This window comes from Pan paniscus, chromosome 10, assembly GCF_029289425.2.
Source record: "Pan paniscus chromosome 10, NHGRI_mPanPan1-v2.0_pri, whole genome shotgun sequence".
NCBI classification, from domain to species: domain Eukaryota; kingdom Metazoa; phylum Chordata; class Mammalia; order Primates; family Hominidae; genus Pan; species Pan paniscus.
Window position 1 is genome coordinate 19,698,907 of NC_073259.2, and position 9,172 is coordinate 19,708,078.

General features: G+C 44.4%; 1 non-coding gene across 1 annotated transcript; it reads right to left on the reverse strand.

The window, feature by feature from the left end:
• Positions 1-1,051: 1,051 nt before the first annotated feature.
• Positions 1,052-1,159, reverse strand: LOC112436759 (U6 spliceosomal RNA). Its single transcript, XR_003025459.1, has one exon. It is a non-coding gene; the product is annotated as a U6 spliceosomal RNA (small nuclear RNA).
• Between the last annotated feature and the right edge of the window lie 8,013 nt (positions 1,160-9,172).

Sequence of the window (9,172 nt, forward strand, 5' to 3'; positions counted from 1 at the left end):
TATTAGGACTCTTCATGTATTAAACAATAACAAGGCTGGATGTTTGGAGACTTGATAGAATATTCACTATGTTGAAATGTTTGCTTTTTGGTAAAGTCCAGCAAGAAAGAGTCAAACTTTGTTTGAACCTAGCTGGTCTAGAAATAGAAAATATGAAAAACACAGTTTTGCCTATGGTTAATAATCCAAGATGGCCAATAATCAGTTCTGGCTTTCCAGGATTAGAATGTCAAAATTCTATACCCAAAAATAAAGTGAACGCTAAGGAGGCCAGGATACTGATATCCACAGATCACTCCCAGTTACTTCCTGTTATTCATGCCCTGGATGACAAAGGGGACAATTGTTCTCATTACAAAGAGCCAGTCAAAAGAATGTAGCCAGAAAAGAAGGGACTGTCTCACTCTGCCTCTCCACCTCGGATACGGCCATGATAGAGGTCAACAAGCTACAAAGTAGTGGATGGCCCAAGCACCGGTTTGTTCTAAGAAACAAGATAAAAAGAATTCTGGTTTTGGTTATAACCTTGGGGAATGTGAATAGAAAACAAAAAAGTACTAACATTATATGTAAGTTGTATTGCTTTAGAAACCCTAAGCCTGGCCGGGAGCAGTGGCCCACGCCTGTAATCCCAGCACTTTGGGAGGCCGAGGTGGGCGGATCACCTGAGGTTGGGAGTTCGAGACCAGGCTGACCAACATGGAGAAACCCCGTCTCTACTAAAAATACAAAATTAGCCAGCCATGGTAGTGCATGCCTGTAATCCTAGCTACTCGGGAGGCTGAGGCAGGAAAATCGCTTGAACCCGGGAGGCAGAGGTTGCAGTGAGCCAAGATCACGCCATTGTATTCCAGCCTGGGCAGCAAGAGCGAAACTCTGTCAAAAAAAAAAAAAAAAAACCTGAGCCTAGCAAACAAAGACCTATGATTACTCAACATCTAAGCCAATCAATACCCAAAGCCCCCAAACCTTCCCAAAAGGTTTCTGCTAAAGAAAAAAAAAAAAAGAGAGGAACTCTATTCTAATGATCACCTCAAACCTTTCTTTTTTTTAATATGGAATGCTTCACAAATGACGTGCACGTAATCCCCGCAGAGGGACAATGCTAATCATCTCTGTGTAATTCCAATTTTAGTATATGTGCTGTTGAAGCAAGCATTGTTTCTTCTGTTTTGAAAACGGTAGTTTTTTACTGTGGTAATCCTGTTTTCCTTTCATTTTTGTGCAATAGATGTTTCAGGATGATCAAATATATTATTTAGCTATAGGTTCCAAAATCATAAGGCCTTTTAGAATAGCGCTATTCAAAGACTATAAAGCTATGTTGCAGTTTTGCAACTATAGACATATATGTGATACTTCTGAGAATTTTTATTTAAGCCAAACAAAATAAAACAAAACACCATGATCTCTTGAACATTGTCATTGTCACTGTACTATTTCATGGCCAAGCCAAAATTCTTTGAGAGCAGATAATAGGAAAGATAGTATTTCATACAAAGGTGAGAAAATCATGGATGGCTAGTACAGGTTAACTAAATTACGCAAAGGCATGTATTGAGATGATGACACAATAAAGACAGGAATTCGGGGCTTTCTCTGTTTTCATTCAGAGGCAAGAAAAGACTAGGCAGCAAAGTTGGGCATGGTGGCTCACACCTGTAATCTCAACACTTTGGGAGGCTGAGGCGGGAGGATCACTTGAGCCCAAGAGTTTTAGATCAGCCTGGGCAACATAGTGAGACCCCCATCTCTACTGAAAATCAAAAATTATCTGGGCATGATGGCATGTGCCTGTAGTCCCGGCTACTAGGGAGGCTGAGGTAGAAGAATTGCTTGAGCCCAGGAGGTTGAGGCTGCAGTGAGCCTTAATAGCGCCACTACCATCCAGCCTGAGTGACAGAGTGAGGCCCTGTCTCAAAAAAAAGAAACCAGGCAGCAGCTACTGACACCCTAGCTTACTACCCATCTCTGGGCACTATCTCTTATTAACCTATCTTTGAATTTTTATTAGGGTGACACCGGCAATAGTCCCATACTCCTAATCCAGGTAAGGGGAAAGAGAGCTGGAGGCAGAAACAAGGAGGGAAGGGATGAAGATGGAAAAGAGAGAAAGAAAATGAATGCCAACTAGTCTTCCTCTCCTCACTTTGGCAGTGATAAACTCTTGCTCACTCCCTTTGTGCACTCTGGTAGAAAAGCAGCACATTCCATTTAGTTATGCCTCTGTCAGCATGGCGAATGTTATTTAATTGCAGAAAACAATTTGGAGATAAGAGTGAGATTCAGGAAGGAAATTATTTTCCTTTCTTTTCAAAAATGGTACAAAAATAACAAGAACAAAACCATACTTAAGGAAGGAAGTAGATGGAACACAATAATATGGAGAACCATTATTCCTTCCCAGATTAGGCAGGAGAGCTAGGATCTAGTCCTATCTGGCCACACAAAACACATGGTTCAATCTTTCTGGAGTTCCGTTTCCTCATCTGAAAAGGCAGGGGGGTTGGAAGGTTCAAATTTTGTATTAAGATACTTTGAAGAAGTAATAACCATTTTTCGTGAAAGTTCAAGGGAGGATATAAAAAGAAACTAAGATTTAACAACACTTATCTTGTGCCAGGTAATTAGCACTAGGATTTTTAAAGTAGAAACTCAAACATCCTGGGTGTGTGTTTGTGTTCTGCCTTCTACTAGCTGTGTGACCTTGGGCAAGTTACCTAACTTCTCTGTGTTTCCTTGTCCCCAGCAGAAAATGGGAACAATGGGCCAGGCACAGGGGCTCACGCCTGTAATCCCAGCACTTTGGGAGGCTAAGGCGAGAGGATCACTTGAGTCCAGGAGTTCAAAACCAGCCTGGGCAACATAGCAAGACTTCCTCTCTACTAAAAATCTAAAAATTAGCCAGAAGCAGTGGTACAAGCCTGCAGTCTGAGCTACTCTGGAGGCTGAGGCAGGAAGATCACTTGAGCCCAGGAGTTCAAGGCCACAGTGAGCTATGACTGCACCACTATACTCCAGCCTGAGCAACAGACAGAGATCCTAACTATAAAAAATAAAAATAAAATGGGAACAATTGTACCTTCTCTAAAGGGTGGCTATGAGGAAAACAGTTTATATATACAATGTGGTTTATACATACTATATGTACATATATATCATAACAGTAAACTGGCACAAAGTATTGCTTTGTACAACTTTATAGAGATATTTTTATAGATGAAAAAACAAAATAGATGAGGAAACCACGGCTTCAGAGCTTTGAGTTTTTCTGACCTCAATATTCAGTCTCTCAACTATTGATTACCCTGAACCAGTTAAAAGAAGTGAAAGTCAGCCGGGCGTGGTGGCTCACACCTGTAATCCCAGCACTTTGGGAGGCTGAGGTGGGCAGATCACCTGAGGTTAGGAGTTCGAGACTAGCCTGGCCAACATGGAGAAACTGTCTCTACTAAAAACACAAATTAGCCAGGTGTGGTGACGCATGCCTGTAATCCCAGCTACTCGGGAGGCTGAGGCAGGAGAATCTCTTGAACGCCGGAGGCGGAGGTTGTGGTGAGCTGAGATCGTGCCATTGCACTCCAGCCTGGGCAACAAGAGCGAAAATCCATCTCAAAAAAAAAGAAGTGAAAGTCACAGAATTTTGTAGTCAGTTAGGGAAATCCTACCAGTTTCACAACGAGTCAATCAAAACCTTGCAATAAATACACAATAAAGCTGTGCTTCAAAAGTCCTCCAACACCTAGCATAGCTTTTAGAACAGCTAATTCGCTTAGGTGAAGAAATGCTCCAGGCAGGGCACAGTGGCTCATGCCTGTGATCCCACCATGCTGGGAGGCAGAGGTAGGAGTCACTTGAAGCCAGGAGCTTGAGGGCAGCCAGAGCAACACAGAGAGACCCTGTCTCTGTGAAAAAATAAAAAAAAAATAGGCCAGGCATGGTGGCTCATGCCTGTAATCCCAGCACTTTGGGAGGCCCAGGCGGGTGGATCATTTGAGGTCAGGAGTTCAAGACCAGCCTGGTCAACATGGCGAAAGCCCATCTCTACTAAACATACAAAAATTAGCCAGGCTTGGTGGTAGGCACCTGTAATCCCAGCTACTCGGGAGTCTGAGGCAGGAGAATCGCTTGAACCAGGGAGGTGGAGGTTGCAGTGACCAGAGATTGCACCACTGCACTCCAGCCTGAGCAACAAAGTGAGACTCTGTCTCAAAAAAAGAAAGAAAAATAGAAAAAAATAGCCAAGTGTGATGGTGCATGCCTATAGTCCCAGCTACTCTGGAGGCTGAGGTGAGAGGATCACTTGAGCCCAGAAGTCAAGGCTGCAGGGAGCCAGAATCAGGCCACTGCCCTCTAGCTAGCATCAGTGACAGAGTGAGACCCTGTCTCAAAAAAAAAAAAAAGAAAAAAAAAGCCCCAAAGACATTACTCTTGTGTTGGGCTGAAATCCAGTGAATTGGTGGCCCCTCTCTCTCTCTCTCATCTGAAGGTTTTCAGAGATGCAAATTGCCTACTTGAAATTCTGTGGCATTAGACTTCTGCTTGGATGAGTCTCTGGCCAGGAGTAGAATCTTTTTTTTTTTTTTTGAGACTGAGTCTTGCTCCGTCACCCAGGCTGGACTGCAGTGGCACGATCCCAGCTTACTGCAACCTCTGCCTGCCGGGTTCAAGTGATTCTCCTGTATCCCCTCCCTAGTAGCTCAGATTACAGGCACCCACCACCATGCCCAGCTAATTGTTATATTTTTAGTAGAGACGGGGTTTTTCCATGTTGGCCAGGCTGGTCTCAAACTCCTGACCTCAAGCGATCCACCCACCTCAGCCTCCCAAAGTGCTGGGATCACAGGCGTGAGCCACCTCGCCCAGCTAGGATCCTTTTTTTTTTTTTTTGGGACAGAGTCTCGCTCTGTCACCCAGGCTGGAGTGTGGAGTGCAGTGGCGCAATCTCGGCTCACCGCAACTTCCACCTCTTGGGTTCAAGCAATTCTCCTGCGTCAGCCTCCTAGTAGCTGGGACTACAGGTGCATGCCACCACACCCAGCTAAGTTTTTGTATTTTTAGTAGAGGCGAGGTTTCACTGTGTTAGCCAGGATGGTCTCAATCTCCTGACCTCATGATCGGCCCACCTTGGCCTCTCAAAGTGCTGTGATTACAGGCGTGAGCCACCATGCCCGTTGTGTGTGTGTGTGTGTGTGTGTGTATGTGTGTGTGTGTGTGACGAAGTTTCACTCTTGTTGCCCAGGCTGGAGTGCAATGGCATGATCTGAGCTCACTGCAACTTCTACCTCCCGGGTTCAAGCAATTCTCCTGTCTCAGCCTCCCGAGTAGCTGAGATTACAGGCGCCCGCCACCACCCCTGGCTAATTTTTGTATTTTTAGTAGAGATGAGGGTTTCTCCATGTTGGCCAGGCTGGTCTCGAACTCCTGACCTTTGGGTGATCCACCCACCTCGGCCTCCCAAAGTGCTGGAATTACAGGCATGATCCACCAGGCCTGGCCGCCAGGATACTCTTTTAAAGGAGGAATTGGTAAATCCTTTCCCTCTGGTGATAGGGACAGTTTTGATAAAGATGGGAGGGGGAAAACCATGTGCATGACTCCAGACTCAGAAACCAAAACCCAAGTTGAATTCCATCTCAGAGTAAAATCAAGTACTACAGATGAGAAAACACAGACGGTAATAATTATAAGACTAGTGTATCTTTTCTTAGGGGATAAAAGCTGTTTGACAGCATCTGCAACAAGTGGTTCACAGACACGTCCATCATCTACTTCCTCAACAAGAAGGAGCTGTTGGAGGAGAAGATTACACACAGCCCCTGACCATCTGCTTCCCTGAGTACACAGGGGCCAACAAGTATGATGAGGCAGCCAGCTACAACCAGAGTAAGTCTGAGGACCTGAATAAGCACAAAGACACCAAGGAGATCTACACACACTTCACATGCGCCACCGATACCAAGAACGTAGTTCGTGTTTGATGCCATCACCGACGTCATCATCAAGAACAACCTGAAGGACTGGGGCCTCTTCTGAGGGGCAGTGGGACCTAGCAGGATGGGCCACCACCAACTCTGTACCCCCCAACCCCTGAGGAAGATGGGGCAAGAAGACCATGCTCCCCGCCTGTTCCCCGGACACTTTTTTCTTCTTTCCTTTGTTCTTAGCTCCCCCCTCCCCTCAGCTTCAGACATAGGGGAGGGGTTGCCACAGGCCTCCCTGTTTGAAGCCTGCCCTTGTCTGAGGTGCCAGTAATGGCCATGGTACCCCCTTTCTGGGCATCTGTTCTGGTACCCCCCAGAAGCTGTGAAGATTCTATTCTACTCAGTAGCTCTCATTATGTAAAGAGGAACCCTGAAATAAATCAGTTGTTCCTGAAAGTTCACAAGAGTAAGAAAACAGACTGAATCGTAAAAGAACTAACTGGTATAAAAGAAGAAGCCAGAAAGTAGTGGACTGGGACCAGAGAAATAATATTTGAATTTAATTAATCTGTTCAACAAATATTTGCTCCTTGCTAACATTTTGCCAGGTCCTATGCTTGTTATACAGTTTTGATCAGACAGACACGGCCCAAGGGTACTTAGAAAGCTAGCTGCAGGTGAAGGGGGAGAGCCAATGTACAAGAAAACAAATATATATAATTGTAAGTTACAGTGATGCTACAACAGAAAAAAAGAGGTTGCCATGTAAGATGATAAGAAGGTATAAGGAATTTACTTTGGACCAAGCATTCAGGAAGGCCTCTGAGGAAGGCAAAGCTTGACCAGAGGGTGGGAGGAACTCAGGGGACAGTGAAAGGAGGGAGGAATAAGGGTGTGGGGGGGGGGGTGGAGATTTCAAGCATGTGGAGTGAAAAATGCAAAGATCCTAAAATAAAAGCATCTCTAAGAATCAGAGGGCCAGTTTGGATGGCTTGACCTCTACCCTTCTTGAATCCTCTTTGATACTGAACATTTTGGAAAATCCCGTGTAGCATGTACTGTGTGCCTTCCCACAATAATTGATGACTCTTAAATCCCACAAAAACAAATTCAACTGATGAATTCACGTCCTTTTAACATACATTTTGAAGATTATCTTAGCCCAAACCGGCACCCACATCCTTCTGAGCCTACTGACTCATTAGACAAAGCCAACCCCTCCCCTCCTGCGTACAAAAATAGCTTTTCCATATCTACTGTTGTAATTGTTTTTTTTCCAGGGCTTTATGCTCTACTGAAACTAAACACTTAAATGAGCAATTTCACTCTGGTTTTAAGCCCAGGGGAAATGACAACGGTTTTGTCTCTGTTTTGAGACTTAGGGGCAAATTTTAAATCGTTAATATATAATTAATCCTATGTAACATCATAGAAACAAAACATCTGATTCCTCTTTCAGTACATTGCACACGTAAAATGCACATGAAACCAGGTTTGGAGAGTGATTCTTAGTAACGTAGCCTTGCATTTGTGCTTCGACATAAAATTGAGACATTCTCAAGAGGCCTTGGGACATGGTGACATGTTGCGCAGTTTGGCCAGCAGAGGGAGACCAGAGAGTCGTAAAGCACGCAACGAAGCCACACCCAGATTAGGGTTGCTTATTATCTGTCTCTTCTCTGAATTTTCAAAAAACACAAAAAGAAAATGAGAAATTCTTAAAACAAAGCCCCTTTTTTATTGAAGCAAAATCCACATAACATAAAACTAGCCCTTCTAAAGCGTGCAATTAAGTGGCATCTACCTCATTCACAGTGTTATGGAACCGTCACCTCTATCTAGTTCCAAAACATAAGAAATGTTTAAATTTTCTATAAAGGGAACTTGCAAAAACCCAGGCCTGTCCTATCCTCCTTATTTCGTCACATTCCCAGTTTTGTGTCCACCGGTATTCTGTCAGGAATGGTCCCCACGTGTTCCCCCAACAGCCTTCGTCACTGTACAATTCATAGAATCGGATTCAGGGTTACAATTACAGGTTCGAAAACCAAAAACACCCCAGTTCTTTAGTTCTTCCTCTAGGAATTGCACAGTTGCAATAGACAAGCCAGTATAGGTGACTGTTTTAAAAATTCTACACATACTATGATTGTCATTTCTCAGCAAAGAAATGAATAAATTGTTTTAATTTAAATATGGTTACAAAACGGAAATGAACAATGTACTGCACCAAAGCCCTTCAGTCTTTGATGGGAAATTTAAAGTTATTCCCATCCAGAGTGAAAATTAAAGTTATTTCTAGGTTAGGATGCGAGCCAAGATTTTAAGGGCACCATGTCAACTGGTTAGATAACTTTGAGGAAAGCAGAACTTAATGTAATAAAAGCAGAAGGTTTACAATCTAAATCCACTTTTTTATTAAAGAATTTAATCTGCTTTATGGGGTCTTGGCCCAGGGAAGGGTAAAAAAAAAAAGAAATGCCAAACTGGAGAGGCCGGGGGAGGGGAATGGCTGTAGATGACTCTGGGAAAACAGGAGGGAGGGAAACTGAAGCGCGAATGAGGCCGGATCCGCCCTAACAAAGAGGCAGAAACTGTGTCTCAACAGCCACCAAATCCAGTTCAGGGCGGTTTGAGCCAGTTTCTGAGCTGGATTGAGAACAACAGCCTCGGCAGAGACTTCACTAGGGTGAAACAGAAAATCCAGCATGGACTTCGCAGAAAGAACTGGATTTGGCCTGGACTCGCTGGAGCCTAAAGCTGCTGCCAGTAGTGGCAAAGTCAGATGAAATATAAGGCCTGGAGCATGGACAGTGGCCTCTTCCAGAAAGAGAAATCACACAGCACTGTCTCTGTGCCGTAATCCAGTCCGCATTTTCTGTCTTGCTGCTCCTAATTGTGGCTGGTAAGGGAAAAAGGGCCTCAGGGTATCAGTTTTCAGAGAAAGCTGTCTGCAATGTTGGGGGAGGGGAGGATTATGTGTCTCCTGTAGTTTAATGTGTGTGCCTGGTTGGGGGGGGGGGGGGATGTGCGAGAGGGTCTGAAGGAGAGGGAACAGCACTTCACACCCTGCAGTTCACACCACCTTTCCAACAGCTTTGCTGTATTGCACAACCTCAAAATACACTGAACATAGGCGTTGTGGGAGCGCCCCACATACAAGTGGCACTTGTACAGGTCATTATCGGACCTCCTTAAGCCCTATGCATGAAATGGCAGTACCCATACCCAATACTGTCAACATTCTC